General features: G+C 45.4%; 1 protein-coding gene across 1 annotated transcript in view; it reads left to right on the forward strand.

The window, feature by feature from the left end:
• SAMD12 (sterile alpha motif domain containing 12) overlaps positions 1 to 20394 on the forward strand; it is a 261340-nt gene that overhangs the window by 233774 nt on the left and 7172 nt on the right. The window lies entirely within an intron of this gene.

Here is a 20394-nt window from a genome sequence, read left to right on the forward strand (position 1 = left end):
GTTCCACAGGTTAGAAAAGGCAGCGCCCAGTCCAAAAGAAAGCCACCATGGTTAACAAGAGAGGTTGAGGAAATTATCAGAAAAAAGAAAATGTCTTTTAGAAGGCTGGAAGTCCAGTTTGGCTGATGAAGGGAGTAGGGAAGACAAATGGTGGCAAAAGAAGGAAACAAAGTTAGCTGTCAAGGGGAGGCCAAAGGATTATGAGGAACGCATAGCCTTGAGACATCAAGATCAGCAGCTAGAGCAGGACCTTCAGAGTACATCAAGAAGCAGAATGACAGCAAGGGAGGCGGTAGACCCGTTAGATGACAAAGGAACAAAGGGTGTGCTAAAAGATGGCAGGGAGATTGCAGAGAAGCTGGACCAGATTCTTTGCATCTTATCTTCCCTTAGGAGGGAGTGCAGGAACATTCCTGCACCTGAACCAAGCTACTTGGGAGGCTGAGATCAAGGGAACTAAGCGAGGGCCGAGTTGGTAGGCAAGGAAGAGTTTCTGGCAGCCATTGATGACTAAATGTTACCTGTTCCCTGGCCCCAGATTGCGTTTACTTAAGAGTTCTTAAAGAGCTCAGGCATGAGAGTGCTGATCTTCTCACTTGAATATACAACTTATCCCTAAGAATCAGACCATCCACAGTTTGGAAGATTAAGCCAATGTCACACCAATCTTTGAGAAAGGGATCTAGGGGAGACCCGGGAAATTACAGACCAGTCAGTTTGACATCTATTCCTGGTAAATTGGTAAGAATCTATCATTAAAGATAAAATTATAAAACATGTAGAAGAAACCAGAGACCTGCTGAGAGAAAAGGAGTCAGCATGAAGCTTTTTACTGAAACAAATCCTGTCTTACAAACTTACTAGAGTTCTTTGAGGGGTGTAAACAGGCATGTGGACAAGGGTGAACCGGTGGACATTGTCTACTTGGATTTCCAAAAGGCTTTTTCTGACAAAGTTCCTCACCTGAGACTGTTGAGAAAACTGTGCAATGAAGGGAATAAGAGGGGAAGTCCTCCTATGGATTAAAAACTGGTTGAGAAACAGGAAACAAAGAGTGGAGTATAAATGGGAAGTTCTCACAATGGAGATAACCGGGGAGTGGGTGTCCCCCAAGGATCCGTTTTGGGACCAGTGCTCTTCTAACCTATTCATAAATGACCTGGAAGTAGGGGTGGGTAGCGTGGTTGCCATTAGGTTTTGAAGATGATACCAAATTGTATAGGGTGGTGAGACCCACAAAGGATTCTGTGAAAGGCTCCAAAAGCGGACCTTGATTAAATTAGGGCAGTGGAGCTCAGAAGTAGCAGATACAGTTCCAATGTAGCAAAATGTAAAGTGATGCACATAGGGGCCAAAAGAGTAGACTTCACACCCACTTCCCAGGGGTCAGTGCTATCAGTCACAGACCAGGAAAGGGATTTAAGTCTTAGTTGAAGTAGTTCCATGGGATTGTCAGCTCAATGCATAGCAGCTGCAAAAGGCAAGAGCTCTATACTGGGGATCATTAGAAAAGGAATTATTAAATAAAACTGCAAAGATTGTCATGCCCTTATATAAAGCAATTGATGAAACTAGCACTTGGAGTACTATGTCCAGTTCTAGTCGCCGCATCTTCAAAGGGATAGCCAAGGGAGATAGAAAAGGTGCAGAGAGAAGGGCAGCTAGGGATGATTGAGGGACTGGAGCACCTTCCCTATGAGGGAGAGGGCTTGCAGGCGTTTGGGACTCTTTAGTTTGGAGAGGAGACATCCCAGGAGGGATATAGTTAAAGAGTCTACAAAATTATGCATGGGAAGTAGAAAATGTTGACAGAGAGACAATTTTCTCTCTTTCTCACAATACTAGAACCAGGAGGCATTCATTGCTGCAGAAATGCTGGGGGGAAGAAGTGGGACTAATAAAAGGGAAACACTTCTTCACATGGCGTGCTTGATTTGGTGTTTGGAATATACTGCCACCACAGGAGGTGGTGATGGCCACTAACCTGGATAGCTTTAAAAGGGGCTTGGACAGATTTATGGAGGAGAAGTCGATTTATGGCTACCAATCTTGATCCTCCTTGATCTGAGATTGCAAATGCCTTAACAGTCCAGGTGCTCGGGAGCAACAGCCGCAGAAGGCCATTGCTTTCACATCCTACATGTGAGCTCCCAAAGGCACCTGGTGGGCCACTGCGAGTAGCAGAGAGCTGGACTAGATGGACTTTGGTCTGATCCAGCTGGCTTGTTCTTATGTTCTTATGTTCTTATACTGCATCGCCATAACTTGGTGCCCCTCCCTTGTCAATACTAACCTAGTTCTGTTCCTTTTTATTTCCTCATGGTTTTTTGCACAGTGGGGCAACCTGGAGAAAAGTATCAGCTCTTGGGAGGACTTGCTGAGCCAACCGTTTAGAGGTGCAAATGAATTCCTGGCACGGCTAGAAATACTGCATTCAGACATCGCAGGCATGACTCTGATTTCTTTGTGGTTTGAGAGTGTCTGCAATCCTGTTTCAAATCCTAGTTTGTGGGCAAGAGACAAGCCCTGTTTCTTAAAACGGTGAACTTCAGGTGTCACAGGTAACACTGGTTTGAGTGAAGATGTCTGTAAGGGAAGTGAAGAGTTTCAGAGTTAAGTGGTTTTGTTCTCATCACAAACAGCCAGACACTGTTCATAATATGTGAATGTAGCCTGTGCCATGGAAATTCTTCAGAGCATTTCTTTATTCATTATTGATTTGTTTGCCCAGATTCCCTCCTCAACAGGAGTTAGCTGGTGGCTTATCTATTGTTTTCCCCTCCTCCGTTTTATCCTCACAGCAATGGCTTCTGCAGGTGATCATTACTAGAGGAGAGAAAGTGGCTAGGAGGTCACTAAGCAGGAATTCAAACGTGGGTCTCCCAATTGCTAGTCCAACACGCTAACCACTACACCGTGGTGGCTCTCAAAGCACAAACAGTGTGCGGTTGTATATGTGCACTGGATCGAGGTCCAGTTTGAAACCTTCAGGCCATTTCATTCACAAAACAGTGACTGCTTCAGAGCAAAGAGGTTATATCAGTTGAAATGCAGCTCTGCGCTAACTCAATACCGCTCAATACCTGCTGCTACAAAGGAGATGGCATGACACTTTAGAGTGGATTGTGCGTTGTAATTGAAGCGTCAGCTGTCAAAATATATGAGCAATGTGTATTTTCTGATGCATTAGCCTTGCTTTGTTTGCTGTTACTTATTCAAGGAATTCAATAATGGATAATGAGCGTTCCAGTCATTAGTATATATTAGTCGGGTTCTACTGTATTAGCCATCCGAAACTGTGGTTTCTCTTGTAACTGGAAAAGCGTTATTCAGTACTTGTTTAGAAAATGCTATGCACAAACAGTCTCTATTCATGATACCCCCAGATAATGCATTTGAGGAGTTGAACAGAGGGATCATTTGCATCACTTAAAGAAGAAATAGGATTGTGGAGAAGCACCCCAATTTTTTAGTTACTGTGACGATTCTCTGTCCTTGGACAGGAGCCCTGTTTCGTAACTATAACTGAGAGAAGTTTGGACAGTTTGGGACAGAAGCTCAGAGCACAAAAATCCTTAGTTATGCTAATAGCTTACTACCTTATCCCCTGCTAGTGGCTAACACCTAGAGCCATTAACCTAAGAATAAAGTGGTAGGAGAACCTTCCTTTGTGATAGGACAGCCATTGGGTAGAGGAAGAGGAGGAGGGGGTGGTTTGGTATTTATATCCCCCCTTTCTCTCCTGTGAGAAGCAGCAGTGACTTAGTGGCTAAGAGCAGGTGCACTCTGATCTGGAGGAACCGGGTTTGATTCCCAGCTCTGCCGCTTGAGTTGTGGAGGCTTATCTGGGGAATTCAGATTAGCCTGTTCACTTGCACACACGCCAGCTGGGAGACCTTGGGCTAGTCACAGCACCCGGAGCTCCTCTCAGCCCCACACACCTCACAGAATTGTTTATTTGTGAGGGAGGAAGAGGCAAGGAGATTATACATGCCCAGAGTCTCCTATAGGAGAGAAAGGGGGGAGATAAATCCAAACTCTTCTTCTTCTAACTACCCCACAATCTCACCCTTTTACTACTTTCTTCAACAAATGCCCTGTAAGATGAGTGTAAGCTAAGATTGCTCCTGAAGAACTGTAGGCCTAGCCCAAGGGTCACCTAACTGGCATGTCGATAGTGCACAGTGTCCACAGTCCCACCGGAATAAGCCTCCCACAACTCAAGTAGCACAACAGAAAGAATCGACCTAGTTCTCCAGATTAGAGTGCACCTGCTCTAAACTACTGCACCCTTCTGAGTGGATTACAAAAGAGTAATTATAAAAGCTCTGGACACAAAGATTAGAGAGCTATTCCATTTTGGGCAGCTCTTCAGATAGGCCCTGAGGCAGGGGACATTGGAGAGAGGACTAAGGCAATGCTGAACTCTTAACTTACTGCAACTTCAAATCAAGCTTGACAGTCGCAAACCAAACATAATTTAGGCCAGGAAAGAGAACTGTGCATGTTCACCTTTTCTTTCTTTCCTTGCTAAGCCTGCAAGCTCGAACTGAACATGCGTATTCTTTTATTTGTTTATTAGAAAACAGTAACAGAACTCTATAAATCCCTGATCTCTTCACAGAACTTACAGTACCTACTAGTCCAAGTGAAAGTTTGAAATGCAGGGGCAAGGAGGGCTGGCAGAGAAACTCACCATCTGTGGAGCAGAATAGTTCTGACATTTTAATAGATTGCCCCAGTACGTGCTTCGACTAGGTAGGGCCTCTAAATGCCAGCATAGAGACAGGTTAGATGTATGACTGTATGACTGTCTGGTATGAGAAACACCTAAGAGTCATCAGAGACAGTTGGTGATTACATTGGCACCCATGGGGAACTAGAGGATGGGGGCATATCACCAAGTGGAGACTTGGGGTGACCACAGTGCTCTTCCAGTCTTCTGTGGGCCCAGTTTGAAGGAGCAGGAAGGGGCTTACGAGTCCATTCTTTCATAAAAATCAAGTTAAGTTTGGAGAGCAAAAGAGTTTGATTAGAAGGGTTTATGAAACACACAGAAAAGAAACAGGCAGTGGCACTTTTCCTCTGGCCGATTCTTGTTTTTCTCTCTAGTAGGTCCCAGAACACCTAACAACGTGGTTGTTGTCGTACTCTCTAGTTGGCCCTGAGAATATATGAGTGATCCAAGGTCACCCAGCCACCTTCCGTGCCAGTGTGAGGATTCGGATCCTAGTTCAACACTAGTCCCACTTGCTTCCATGTTCTTCCTTGGTTTTCCCTCAGGCTCTGCAAGCTTGTTTCCGGACAAGGATGGCTGACAGTTTTTTGTCACCCAGGGAAAGGAACACTTCCCCCAATCTGAGATCCAATCTATTTTAGTGCCTTGGATTTCCCATTTTCCCACTGTCATGCATCATCTGAAATAGATAGCATGAGAGATTTGCAAACTCATAATACAATACAGGTGGGTAAAATACAATAATTCTGCTTCCAGTGGTGCAGTGGAACAGAAAGCTCAAAGAAATATCAGCTGATCCTGGTCCTTTTCAGCAATGGCTTCCATATTGTGGACCACTTTCCCTGAGGAAATGAAGGAGGTGCCTTGTTTAAGTTTTTAGTGGTCACTGAAAGGTTGTTTTATTTTCAAGGGCTCAGAATGGGGTTAGAGCTGCAAGTGTTTTTTGAGATAGTTAATAGGGTTTTATTGTATTATTTTCAATTTTAACTTGGAATTGTATGCCACCATGAACCACATGGGGTAGTCAAGGAACACATTTTTTTAATACACAAATCAACAAAGTGCTCTGGGTGTGTGCCTCACAGTTTCTGAAATGTTGTAAATACCACAAAGAATTCTGGTGGTGCAAATGCTCATTTCATATTGGGCGATTCCGCACATGAGTAAAATGGGTTCGACCCGGTTCCCTGAGAAGAGTACTGACCTAGGTCGAAGCCATTGTTTGTTTTCCACTGCAGTAATAGCAGATCCCAGCTCCCGGAGGGCTGAGTCATCCACATGCCTCTTAGCTGCTCCCGTTCCGAGTGGCTACTGTTCTACAAGCCATGTTCCGTCTGTCCCCACACTCGTTATTAAAAAAACTGCCACAGGAATGGAGGGACGAAGGTGCCGTTTTTTGATTGGCCAGCTGTACGCATGCCCGAAACACTCAACTGTGATTGGCTGAATGGGGGACTCCTGGCACCAGAGATTCCGCACTTTACTGGAATCGAGCTGAGTTTGAGTGTGGTTCCCTGAAAAAGTAGTAGTTCCCAACTGGAGTCGGAAATTTGACCATTACATGGGGCGAAGCTGGTACAAAACCACGTCGATCCCAGTGGTTGTGCGGAGCACTTAGGTCGAATGCAGCTCGAACTTAGGTCGATAACGCAAGTGCGGAATCAACCATTATTGACTTATTCATTTAAATCATTTCTGTACTGCCTTTCCATCCAAATAAAGTCCACCTAAATGTAAAAACATTAAACCGGCATATAAAGTCCTTATGATTTGGAGAAACTTACCAATATATGAACAAAACATAGCTGGAGAGAAGGGCCAATAAGTGTTTCTAGAGGTATTCTAAACAATACAAAAATACTTCTGGCAAAAGACAACAAATGAGGGAGGCAAACTAATTTCCCGGGGAGGGAGTTCTGAAGTTTGGATGCCGTGACCAAGAAGGCCCTTTCTCAGGTTTCCACCTGTCCAACTTGAGATGGTAGAGGCAACTGAAGTATGGCCACCAAAGATGACTGATAGAGATAGGGAGAAGGTAGTCCTTAAGGTATGTTGGCCCCAAGCCACATAGACCTTTAATGAAGAGCGCTTTATGATGGAAGTCACATGATGCTTCAGGAGAGGCATATGCTCTCTGAATTTTGACAGCTGAGGTATTCTGCATGTACAATTGTACTGGCCCAACTTTGGAGTCCTGTTAGGGTGTGGAGAAGGTAATCTTTCCCAAACTGAAATGTTGTGCTTTTTTACCTGATTTGTCTGTATTGAACTTGCCGACTTTGTGGGATGCTCTGATCATCTGGAAAATTGAGCTTATTTTCTGTTTTCCTTATCATGTGCTGCTTGTAATGCCAAAAGATAAACTTTGTATGGGGGAGGGAGGGTAATTAAAAATCCCATAAACTTTTAAAAACTAAAACACTGAACACTGAGGTCCACTTTTCAGCAGGTTGTCATGATTGTGGTGGACTCTGGAGAACTGGGTGGAGAACCGGACTCTAATCTGGAGAACCGGGTAGAGAACCAGACTCTAATCTGGAGAACTCCTCCACATGAGCAGCAGATTCTTATCTGGCGAACTGGATTTGTTTCCCTGCTTCTACACATGAAGTATGCTGGGTGACCTTAGGCTAGTCACAGTTCTGTCAGGACTCTGTCAGCCCCACCTACCTCACAAGGTGTCTGTTGTGGACAGAGGAAGGAAAGTAGTTTGTAAGTCACCTTGAGTCTTCTTACAGAAGAGAAAGATGCACATGGGGCAAAAAATCCAAACTTCACATACACGCTACAAGGGTCAGTGCTATCAGCCACAGACCAGGAAAGGGATTTGGGCGTCTTAGTTGATAGTTCCATGGGAATGTCAACTCAGTGCATGGCAGCTGTGAAAAAGGCAAACTCTATGCTGGGGATCATTAGGAAAGGAGCTGATAAATGAGCTGCAAGGGTTGGCCATTTGCCCCCCCCCCTTATACTCCTACAAAGCCGTGAGATGCATCATGGAGTACTGTGTTCAGTTCTAGTCGCATACATCTCAAAAAGGATATTGAAGAGGATAGAAAAAGTGCAGAGGAGAGCAACTAGCAGGGATGATTGAAGGATTGGAGCATCTTCCTTATGAGGAGAGGCTGCAGCGTTTGGGACTCTTTAGTTTGGAGAGGAGATGTCTGAGGGGGGATATGATTGAAGTCTATAAAATTATGCGTGGGATAGAAAATGTTGACAGAGAGAAATTTTTCTCTCTTTCTCACAGTACTAGAACCAGGGGGCATTCATTGAAAATGCTGGGGTGGGGGGGGGATTAGGACTAATAAAAAAAACACTTCTTCACGCAACGTGTGATTGTTGTTTGGAATATGCTGCCACAGGAGGTGGTGATGGCCACTAACCTGGATAGCTTTAAAAGGGGCTTGGACGGATTTACGGAGGAGAAGTCGAGCTATGGCTACCATTCTTGATCCTCCTTGATCTGACATTGCAAATGCCTTAGCAGACCAGGTGCTCGGGAGCAGCAGCAGCAGCAGAAGGCCATTGCTTTCACATCCTGCATGTGAGCTCCCAAAGGCACCTGGTGGGCCACTGCGAGTAGCAGAGTGCTGGACCAGATGGACTCTGGTCTGATCCAGCAGGCTAGTTCTTATATGCTTATGTTCTTAAAGGCAGGATATCAATCCAAATTCCTCCTCCTCCTTTTCTTTTTCAATGTGGCTGGAACCACATTTGGATGACCCCTTACAGGAGAGAAGGGCCTTCTCATCCTCTTATTCTTTTCTTTACAGACTGAATTTCCAGCATTACTTTAAATATATATATCTCAGCCTGTCAAGGTCTGCCTTCCTTTGTAAACATCAAATATTTGTCAATTTTACCCTCACCCCTAATGCTAGCAAAGAATCCCCACTGACATTAATCAAAATGTGAAGTGATGAAATAGCTTGAGATTTGGCACTCTCAATAAATGACTCGAGGCATCAACAGGAGAGACACATCAGGGATGGAGATAAAGCATGGCTCTTTATGGTGTGGCCATGCGCAAAACTGTCAATACAGTCCTGAGCAGAGTTATACCACTCTAAACTCAGTGACGTTGCTGGACTTAGAAGGGTGTCACTGTTCTTGAGATTGCATTGTTAATCTTCCTTTTGGGAGCAAAGTGGTTATGAGGACCATCTCATTCAAAGACGCCCTCATCTGTGTTTGCACGTGCGGTGGATGGCTCATGTGTACCTTATGGCACAAAACACGCAGAACGCTATCCAGAATGCAATGCAGAATGACCTTCGGAACACTCTAACTGTAGCGAAGCTATGAATAGGAGGTTATTGAAGACTGGTTTGCAGAGGCGTAATTGGGTCATACTGCGCCCGGTGCTCACTCTGTGTTTTCCGCCCCCGCTGTTCCCCCCCAACACACACTTACCTTAGTTCAGGCTGGAAAAAGTGACCTGTTCACTTGAGGCTGAAAACGGCCAGGTTGGAAACACACTTCCCAGGAGAGCTTGGGGCTCGCAAGGTTTTTTTTCTGTGCATCATTGTAAGATAATGCAAGGATATTTGGCCAGATGCATTGTTCCTGCACTATTTCACAAGTTACAGTCATGTGACGAATGTAATCTTTGCAAGCCGCCCAGCAGACCAGTTTGCTCTTCCTGGGCAGTTTCTGCTAGTGGTCTGCCTGTCTGGCATGGCTTGCCTGAAGAAGCACAAGGGGGGGGGGGGGCTCGAGGTGTCCTGTGTACATCTCCCATTTTTAGGGGTGGTGGGGTGGGAATTTTTATAATTTTTAATGGTTTGGGGATTGGGTTTTATAGGGATTTTATAACTGCTAAAAAGGATCTTATTATGGTTTTTATTGTAACCCACCCTGAGACTGTAGTAAAGGCGGAGAATAAATCTAAGTAAATAAATGCATATTGCCGATGCTTCATGTTCAGCTGGGCAGGTAGTAAACTCTGCAACCATTCCTTTGGCACATCCCACAGTCTGGGACCAGGCTAAATGTTGAGCCAAAAACATCAACCCGACAGCAGTCACAAAACCAAACCCAGCTATTGCCACCCCAAGCAAGCAAGAGCAGCACTTGTATCCACCCTAGAGAGATATGTGTGTGAAGAATATATGTTATTACTACCAGGAGACAGGAGATTATTTGTGGAGAGGGTCAAGTGCGACCTACCCCAGGGCATCTCCAAAGAGTTAATTGAAACTGTTTTTTTTTTGGGTTATGCTTGGCTGGAGCTGTTGCTGGGGAGGACTGAACGAATCACAGAAGCGTACATCTCACTGGGAATGTGCTTAGTCTTTGCATTAGACCGTCACATCAAAGGGAATGCTAGAGTGAGGGACGTCCCCATGTTTGTGATGGAAAAAAAGAAAAGGAGCTTCTGGACTGCTCCAGGACACTATAATTGCTGATGCCCCATTTGACAGTTTATTAACATTCCTTGTCGCATGCCATCTCTCCCCGCAACTCAGGGTCCGGAAGGCAGCAAACATGCAAATATTTCCGCTGTAAAACATTTTACAATATCGTTAAAAATAACACACACACACACACACACACATAAAATATTTAAATAAGATACAGAAACACATAAACAGGGAGGAAAGCTAATAAGAGTTAGTGAGGAGATTGGTTCAGAAAAGAAGTCCCCACTTTTTATGGGCTGTGTTGCATTTGTGTACTGTTCAGCAAATCCCTCTTTCACTCTGTGGTGGATTCCGCATGGGCCAAAAACAACGGTGTGAAAACGGCGTGAAAATGGTGTAAACCCTTTTACACTGTTTTAAACCATTTCACACCGTTTTCACACCACTGTTTTTGGCCCATGCGGAATCCACCTATGTATCAAGGTAATAAGACTCATTCCCCCCAAATCTTACACCATGGGTGGGATCAACATGGGCTTATATTTTGCCATGGCCAGCTCTCATTGGCTGTATAATGCCATAATTTTAACTTGGAGGAAGGGAAGGCCAGCTGCCATCGGAGGCTCAGCACAAGACTCCGTTGCTCAGCTGCTTGCCCCTGCCAACCCACCTGTGCTCTGTGAAACATCAACCTTGGGTTAACATGCAGTCAGGGTCAAATTCTTAGACAACAATACTTTAATTAAAGGGTTATGTTTTATTCTTTTGATATAAATGTTTATTAATTTTTATCAGTATGAAAACTCACCAAAATAAAACATTGAAGAACATCAAACCGTTTAAAAAACAGCACATAAACTAATACCTATATAAACAGACTAGCGGGGCCCGGCCATGTGTTGCTGTGGCTTATTGTGGTGAAATGGGAAAGGAACAGTAGCAGCAAATCAATTGCAGAGGCCAGCAGTAAATTAACTCATGTAAATACATGACCTGATGCTAATGCGATATCATTTGATGTATGTTTCATTCCTGGGGGGGGGGGAATGGAAAGGCACCCCTCCCACACATCTAGGCTGGCTGGTCATGATCTTTTACCTGGGAGTAAGTTTGGCTGGTGGCAATGGGTGTCGCTTCTGAGGCTCCCTCTGAGGGGCGCAACGCAGCCATTCAAAGTATGTCATGGATGTAATGCAGGAGAAACACTCCACCAATTAATGTGTACTGGTTTTCTTAACTGTAACAACACTTGGTATTCCAGGGGTTTCAGCCCCAGCCCTTCCCTCCTGTCCCTTAGCCTTATGTCACCCCTCACTCTCTTCCCTCCCTGCTTCTCTGCCCTTGCATGCCACCACATCCCTTGCCTTTGCCAGCTAGGGTGGGGTGCGGTCATATCAAGATAACATTTTACTCCCCTCCCTTGCATGCCACTCCTCACTCTCTCCCCTCTGCACCACTTTCCCTCTTCCCTTGCCTTGCCTCCCCCTCCGTCCCTTTCCTCTCCCTCCCTCTCTTCCCTTGCATGCTGCCCCTCCCTCCCTCTCCCTCCCTTCCCTCTCCTAGGTGTGTATGTGCTGCTTTTATACTGTTTCACTTCCACTCGAGTTATTGTACCTCTTTACTGTTTTCACTGCTCATATTTGGCCATCCCAAGCTGAACATTCTAAGCAGCATGAACATTCTAAGAATTGGCAGTTACACAGAGGCAGCTACACATGTCCTTCACTACATAGGTATGCCAGGAAAGAGCCATTTTACCTGGAATGCAGATTTTGAAATTTCAGATATCTTGAACCCATCCAAAACTAACTCTCACTAATGGCTGACTATAGTGGCTAGGAATTTTCTAGGAGAATTATTTAAAGCAGTTTCTGTCTATAAATGCTAAAAACACTGTTAGCTTTTTATATAGAGAGATAACCTATGGAATGAGTCTTAATTTTCAATAAAGTATAAACATAATATAAATCTGAGAGAGAGCCTTCCATCTTTTCTTATTTCACCTAACAGTCTTCTATTCAGAAAACATCCGCTTGTATATGTTAATTAAACAGTTGCTAATAGCCTAGTTATTAACATATCCGTTTACTGCATTATGGAAGTGAGCTGATCTCTGGGCCATAGGGAAGAGGTAAAAACAAACAACTTAACTGGTCGATGCAGAGTCATTTCAGTGTAGCAATGAGAGTGTCTCCTCCATATTATCCTTACAACAACCCTCAGAGGTAGGTTAGGTTGCGAGCAAGTTTCCAATGGTAAAGTGAGAGATTTGAACCGGTCCTGATCCTAGTGATGCGCTAACCACTACATTGCACTGGCTCCAATAAATGCGTGACTGATTTTGCACATCGAATTGCTCAGCTCATGCTCCAACGTAGGCAAAGTCCTCCGCGCTAGCACTCCTTTCGCCAAACCAGATGTGCAGAAAAGGAGACAAGAGCATAGATTGCCAAATAATGTAGCACGATCATGGGCAAAATAACCCGAAAGGGTCAAGATGCTCTCTCTCGTCTACCACGCCTTTGTAAACCTGCCGAAGGGTTCTCTTTGTCATCATCCACAAAAGAGTGTTTTTCACAAGTAGCACTGATGACAGTGGCGAGTCATTTGTTGCTCTAATTATTAGAGGACATTGCATGTGGTTTACTATAATATATTTTGGATTAGCACGTTTTCAATGGCTTCTTGCACAAGCCGTTCTTCACAAAGCAGCAGCAATAACCTCTGACTAATGGGCTTTTGCGGGAGGCTACCTGCTGCGAGCATCTGCCAGGACTTTCTTTCTCCAAGAAACCCTTCATCTCCTCAGCTACAGGCTGCACATTTGTTTGCCGGCCTTGCAAACAAGAAGCTCGTTTTCGAGATCTTTTAGAAACGGGAATTTGACATCTGGACACTGAAGAGGCTCGTCTTGGTTTGAAAAGAACAAGGAAGTGGCTCATCTTTTCAAATCTGAACATTTTTTTTAAAAAGGTGTTTTGGCTGCACATATTAATTTGATTTAAGATAATGGTGCTGACCTCCAAGTGGCATCTGGAGATCCTGTGGAAGTACATTTGATCTCCAGATTACAGAGATCATTTTCCCTGAAGAAAATGTCTGCTTTGGACGGGCAACGGGCATTATATTCAATTGAGAACATTGCTGTCCCCGGGATCTACCCCTAGTTCTCCAGGATTTCCCATCTCAGAGATGGTAACCCTAAACCAGGGGTGTCCAACTCTGGCTGTTCAGATGTTCCTGGGCTACAATTTCCATCAGCCCCTACTGGCATGGCCAATTGCCAGCAGGGGCTGATTGGGGTTGATGGGAATTGCCAGCAGGGGCTGATGGGAATTGTAGTCCAAGAACATCTGAAGTGCCACAGTTGGACACCCCTGCCCTAAACACAGGTGGTTGTCCCATGCTGTGTTGCAAGTTCTCATTATCTGTCTCTTTGAAGTGTTGTATTTCTGTCTGAGGGACTGTCTAGCAGGAGAAAGGATAAAATCCTGCTTCTAGAGTAATTCCCCAATTATGCTGAGTAGCTCACCTTTCAAGTTTCTAGTCCTTATGATTGCACTTTTTATCTACAGCTAATTAAGAGGGTAACCCATAAAAGGCCACACACTTGAAAGGCCGAGCTAGTCAAGAAATTGGATTTTGTACTTTTTCCCGGCCTATTTTCTTATTGCTAATGACATTAATTCATTTTCTGTAGAGCTAATTAAAAGGGACCGGGCTATTGCTGTGAAAGTGCATCATGAGCTGGAGGGACAGCATCTGCTATCTGTACCTGGCATGGAACGCTACGTTGAGGGCTCTGCGCATTTGGTATTCTGCAAACGCAGAAAAAAGCAGAGTGCTGATTTCATCTTTTATAAAGGCACTGACAATGTCAGCGCAGATCTGCATGCCTGAGGCAGGGTGCTGCACTATTTCAGAAAGAATAACAATAATGGACAATGCAGTCTTGCCATGGGATGACACAGGGGATAGCCTTCATAAGTGACGGGCATCTGCCGGGTTGCCATATTTAAGATCCAAAGGATATTTCAATCCAGAATTCTTTGGCCAGTAAGCCTAGAAGGAAACATCCGGCCTTCTCCTATAACTTACAGCTTGGCTTGTTTATTTGAGCACTCTTGTTTTTCTCCCCACCGTGGCCTGTAGCATAATTTCCTCTGTTGTATCCTCAAAACTGTTGGGATAAGTGCTCCTGGTAGTTGGAGATTATCCCTTATCGTAGTTAGCAGAGCGACACGGGTGGCTAGAACACAGCAGAAGCCTTGCCGTGTAGTGTGATAACGTCTGCGTGTGTGCATGATGGATCCCAGTAATGCGGCAAGATACACAAAAGAAAGTCGGAGTCAGTTGTCGTTTCTAATCTAATAAAAAGAGTATTTATTAGTGAACTCCATTCTTGATAGAAAGGTAGGTAGATAGAGTCACTATGCTATCCTAATCTAGCTGGATGGAGATGGATGTGAGGAGCATCCATCCTCTCTCTAGGCATGGTAGGAATAGAAGGGAGAAGGGGTAGAGGAAGAAGCCGGAAGGAAGGAAGTCCCTGAGAGTATCAGTCTAACATCAAAGGGATAGAACCAGCATGATAGAGTAAAGGTGTCAAATCCCTAGGTCCCTATCTAGCCACTAGCTCTCTAGTAAAACCCCCTCTGTAGGTTGAGGCAGGAAACATCGTAAAGTCCTTCACTTCCAACAAAAACAACCTTCTGAGGTTAGTCAGGCTGAGACAGAGGTCCAAGGTCACCCTTCAAGCTACCATGGCAAAATAGGGATTCAAACCTGGGTCTCTCAGATCCTACTCTGACACTATAACCACTCTTAACAGTACTGCCTTAAAACCCATCCTCTGGCCGGAGGACAGAGCAGGCTGTAGAGTTTTGAGTCATTTCCATCCTGCTTTCCTCCTATTGAGTAGTTTGGGTCACCTTTGAACTTGTGACTTATTGGCAGATTGCTTTGTCAGAACAATAGGCAATAAAATATACACACAACAATATTTGGATTTACGGGCAGGGGGCAAGGTTCGGGATTTCTGTTTTCAAGCAGCTCCGCTTCAATCAGGGAAGCTTAGAATGGCAACTTCCTCTTCTTCTAACATTCCACAGCTCAGTGAAAACCAGAACCAAGTTGCACCTTAACCTTAATGTGACCCTCGGGAAATTACTGGAACAGGGAACCATCCTTGCTCCTGGTCTGTCTTGGCAAAAATCCACATTTAGCTTGCCACAGTAACTCTCTGAACATTGTCCTTTACAGAGCATCTGCTTCTTGGCTGGAATCCAAGGTTCTTCTGGTGCGTGTTTAATTTATAAGTGAACTTAGAGTCTATGTAGACGCACACTGGATCTCCAGGAGTTTGGGGGAGCACTCTGCCAGGAGGAGGAAGGGAAAGCGTCAAGTTAGAAATTATTTACTTGGCAGAGCACTGGCAGGCATCCTCCTGTTGGCCACCCTCTCCGTTGCTTCTGCGATTCGTGACTCGTCTCTTTGTTTGAGCTTTGTTGAAATTCGGCAGCAAGACACAACAGGTAGAATGCTCAAGATGTCGCCCTCCTGGGAATACTCCAGGGGAACGTTCAGGCTGCTTGTTCTTCACTTGGCAGAAGGGATCGCTCAATGGCACTGCAAATAGCATGCATATGGCCTGTCTCTTGGCCCTATTCAGCCAGCTACTCCCCTTCCCTCCCCCTTTAAAAGTCAGAATACCAGAATATGCGTTTGGGATTCTTCGGCTAGATCTTTTCCTCCGCCAAGGAAAGGTGGTGCAGTCCACACTTCATCAGGACTCTAACGTTTCGTTACAGTGGAGCGGGCACCTCGTTACAGACGCAAATGTGTCTACAAGAAACATTGCATCATGCGAACATGCCCTTTGAATCAGCAAGGATGCTTATTCATGAATAGGCCCATTCAGGGTTGGGGATCCAACCTTGCTTTTATAGACACCTTCCTTTACGTTGATGTAGTTAGGAATAAGAATCCAGAATCCAGCCTCGAGAAAGATTCAGTCCATAGCAGAAAGTGAACATAAAAAGGGTTTAGGCTGCCCATGTCTCCGCTATAGCAGGAGGGAAGAGAGAGGAGGGGTTGTGGCTCCTATAGCAGGAGGGAAGCAAGAGGCCCCTCCCTTGCATGCCACCCCTCACTCTCTCCTCTCCCTCACTCCCCTTCCCCTGCATGCTACCCCTTCCCTCTCTCTCCTTCCCCTCCCTCTGCTAGGGTGAGTGGGCCATGTCCAGATGTTGGCCCCCTCCCTCTCCTCCCTTGCATGCCACCCCTCACTCCCTCCCCTCCCCTTTCATGCCACCCCTTCCCCTCTCACCCTTCCCCCTCCCTCCGCTAGGGTGGGTGGGCAGATTTCGGGTTCCCTCCCTTGCATCTCCCTTGGCATGCAAAAGGTTCCAAGTTCAATCCCTGCCATCTCCAATTAGAAGATCAGGTCGTGGTTGATTGAAAGTTCTCTACCTAATACCCTGGAGAGTCGCTGCCAATCAGAGTAGACAATACTGGCCTTTGTGGACCAATTAGGTATAAGGCAGCTTCATGTGTGTCCAGTAGAACTACAGACATTTGGGAAATTGCTAGAGTGTTGTGGTGGCACTGTGATGTCTCTGCTGGCTATATGACTGGAAGTGACGTCACAGTATCTGATGCTACATAATGCCTAACCCTTCCTCCAAAAACTCTTGGGGGTTGCCGACCAAGGGTTGACTTTGGTAGGGATGTTGCCTGATTGATTAATTGAAAGCTGGGGTAGTGTAGTGGCTGAATTTTTGATCTCACCTCTACTGTGGAATCATTAGGTGGTTCTAGACCAGGGGTAGGGAACCTGCGGCTCTCCAGATGTTCAGGAACTACAATTCCCATCAGCCCCTACCAGCATGGCCAATTGGCCATGCTAACAGAGGCTGATGGGAATTGTAGTTCCTGAACATCTGGAGAGCCGCAGGTTCCCTACCCCTGTTCTAGACAATATAGGAATCAGTTACTGTAAGAAGAAGAAGAGTCTGGATTTATATCCCACCTTTCTCTCCTGTAAGGAGAGGTTAAGAGCTCGTGTATCTAATCTGGAGGAACCGGGTTTGAATCCCAGCTCTGCCGCCTGAGCTGTGGAGGCTTATCTGGGGGATTCAGAATAGCCCGTGCACTCCCACACATGCCAGCTGGGTGACCTTGGGCTAGTCACAGCTTCTTGGAGCTCTCTCAGCCCCACCTACCTCACAAGGTGTTTGTTGTGAGGGGGGAAGGGCAAGGAGATTGTAAGCCCCTTTGAGTCTCCTGCAGGAGAGAAAAGGGGGATATAAATCCAAACTCTTCTTCTTCTTCCTCTCCCCACAACGGACACCTCGTGAGCTGAGAGAGTTCCGAAAAACTGTGACCAGCACAAGGTCATCCAGCAGGAATGTAGGAGTGTGGAAACACATCTGGCTCACCAGATAAGCCTCTGTCACTCAGGTGGAGTAATGGGGAATCAAACCCGGTTCTCCAGATTAGAATCCACCTGCTCTTAACCATTATACCACTCTGGTAAAACACCCTGCAAACGTCCATCAGGCTCCCCTCTCTCAAATATGGGCATAATAATGCTCATCTTCCTCACAGTGTGGGTACCTAAAGGTCTTTGGACACTTGAAAGCACTATGTAATTTAGTGAGGTAAGAAGAAGAGTTTGGATTTATATCTCCCCTTTCTCTCCTGCAGGAGACTCAAAGGGGTTTACAATCTCCTTGTCCTTCCCCCCTCACAACAAACACCCTGTGAGGTAGGTGGGCCTGAGAGAGATCCGAGAAGCTGTGACCCCAACCCAAGGTCACTTAGCTTTATTTAAGTGTGTGTGAGGAGGCTGTAGGCTAATCTGAATTCCCCCCAGATAAGCCTCCACAGCTCTTCAGAAGTGGCAGAGCTGGGAATCAAACCCGGTTCCTCCAGATTAGATACAGGAGTTAACCTCCTACACCACTGCTGCTCCTGTATCTAAGCAATGACATATGCATATATTGGTACATATATTCATAAAACAATGTGTTCGATCCAGTCAGCTTTTTCACTTACCTCATTCCTCTCCATACTAAAGCCCATATCCACATGTCCTTTGGTCAAGAAGGGTTGGATCCAACCCAACAGTTCTGAAGATCGCATCCCACCTGTAGGCCTGGTCAATGCTTGTATTCAAAATAATTAACTTTGAAAGAAAAAGATGGAAGCTTGCTCTACTATCTGAGTTAATCCAAATGTCAAAAAAAAAAAAAGCTTTAAAATACTGATCATTCCTTTCTATGCAATCCTAAGCTTGGTGGGTGCTCCACGTTGCAGAGAGTGTTCAAATTTGCAAGGGTCGAACTGTGCTGACCGTGGCATTTTTAATGTTGCTGCTTCTACAAAAAAAAACCCCTGATGCTGTCGTGGTTCAGGAGCAAAAGCAGAAGACTTTAGAGATGTGTTTGAAGGGGGAGAATCGATCAGCCGCTGAGGTGGGCAAGGCACAATAGGGAAGAGAGGAAGCAGGCTTGAAAAAGAAACCTCTCGCCTCCCTTAAATGTGGGAATATATCGCAATAGGCAGCTAGCTGTCTTTGATCAAACGTCTCAGATCACTTGCTCTGATGTGTTCCCTTTCAACGAGACTGTAGATTTGCAGAGTGCACCAACTACTGTGTGTTCCCCGAAAGGATTAAGACAAGGGTGCCCATATTGATTTTCGCACCAAAAGGGATGCAGTGATAGAGGCACAGGTGTAGGCATCAAAGCCTCATGACCCTCAGATGTTATGGACTACAGTTCCCACCATCCCCTGCCAGCATGATGCAGGCAGGGGTGATAGGAGAACTGTAGTTAAGCTATCTAGGAGGGCTGTCAGTTTGACACCCTATCTAATAGGAGCTTATTTTCAGGGAGTAGGAGAAACTTATTTTTGAAGAGAGTACAGCACCTTCACAATTCATTAAGGCGGGCTCTCGGCAGCCCCGTTGCTTCCCCGTCATGTGTGATGCAAGCAGCCTTCTCATTGGCAGGGAGCACCCTGTTGGATCACACCATCCTGATCTGTAACTGCCAGTAGGGCTTATTTTTAGAGTAGGGCTTATATTTTAAGCCTCCTCCAAAAATCCTGAAAAATCATGATAGGGCTTATTTTCGGGGTAGGTCTTATTTTGGGGGGAACACGGTAGTTCAGGCAGTAACCAGGGAATGAAGCTCAGTGCAAACAGGAGCCGTTGAGTAATCACAGCATTCATGGCCAGAAGGGAAACACTATCATAGGAATGACTTACAAGCCCAGTGTAGTATACTGGTTACAGCAGTGGACTAGGATACGGAGTCCTAAATTTAGATTCTCACTCTGCTTTGGAAGTTTGCTGCATGACTTTGGACTGGTAATGATGTCAGTTCCCATTGGACAGGAAAACAGAATAAATACCTAAATAAACAAGGCCCACGATTCTGAATGCATGTCGCCAAGCTTTGCTTCAACTGCCTGTGTACCCAGTGCTTGTGTTCATTTTGACCTTGAGAGTGTCACGTAATTTCTGGCAGGACAAAAGTGGAGACAGAAATAATTAAAAATAATAAGTAACAGGATGAGCTGTGGCACATCGGTAGAGAATCTGCTTGGCATAGCATAACTTCCTGGGTTCCGTTCCCGGCATCTCCAGTTTAAAGGATTAAGTTGGAGGCGATGTGGACGGCCGCTGTCTGAAGAGAGCTGCTGCCTGCCTGAGTATGCAATACGGAGCTTGCTGAACTAATGGTCTGATTCAGTATAAAGCTGCTTCATGATGTCACACTATGCAGGGAAATTAGGTGGGTTTTAAAGAACTTGCACTTTCTGGAGGAACAGGGTTTGAGATTCCCAGCTCTGCCCGCTTGAGCTGCTTGGAGAGGCTTATCACAGGGAATTCAAGGTTAGCCTATGGTCTGCTCACACACACACCAGCTGGGTGACCTTGGGATAGTCACAGTTCTTCTGAGCTCTCTCAGCCCCACCTACCTCACAGGGTGTTTGTTGTGAGGGGGGAAGGGTAAGGAGATTGTAAACCCCTTTGAGTCTCCTGCAGGAGAGAAAGGGGGGATATAAATCCAAACTACTCCTCCTCCTCCCACTCCTACTCTTCTTCTTCTTCTTCTTCTTCTTCTTCTTCTTCTTCTTCTTCTTCTTCTTCTTCTTCTTCTTCTTCTTCTTCTTCTTCTTCTTCTTCTTCTTCTTCTTCTTCTTCTTCTTCATGCATTCATGTGGTTTCTGAGGGCGTACATCACAGGAAATCACTGTTTTACATTCAACTGGTAATCT

This window comes from Sphaerodactylus townsendi, linkage group LG09 (genome assembly GCF_021028975.2).
Source record: "Sphaerodactylus townsendi isolate TG3544 linkage group LG09, MPM_Stown_v2.3, whole genome shotgun sequence".
Classification (NCBI taxonomy): Eukaryota; Metazoa; Chordata; class Lepidosauria; order Squamata; family Sphaerodactylidae; genus Sphaerodactylus; species Sphaerodactylus townsendi.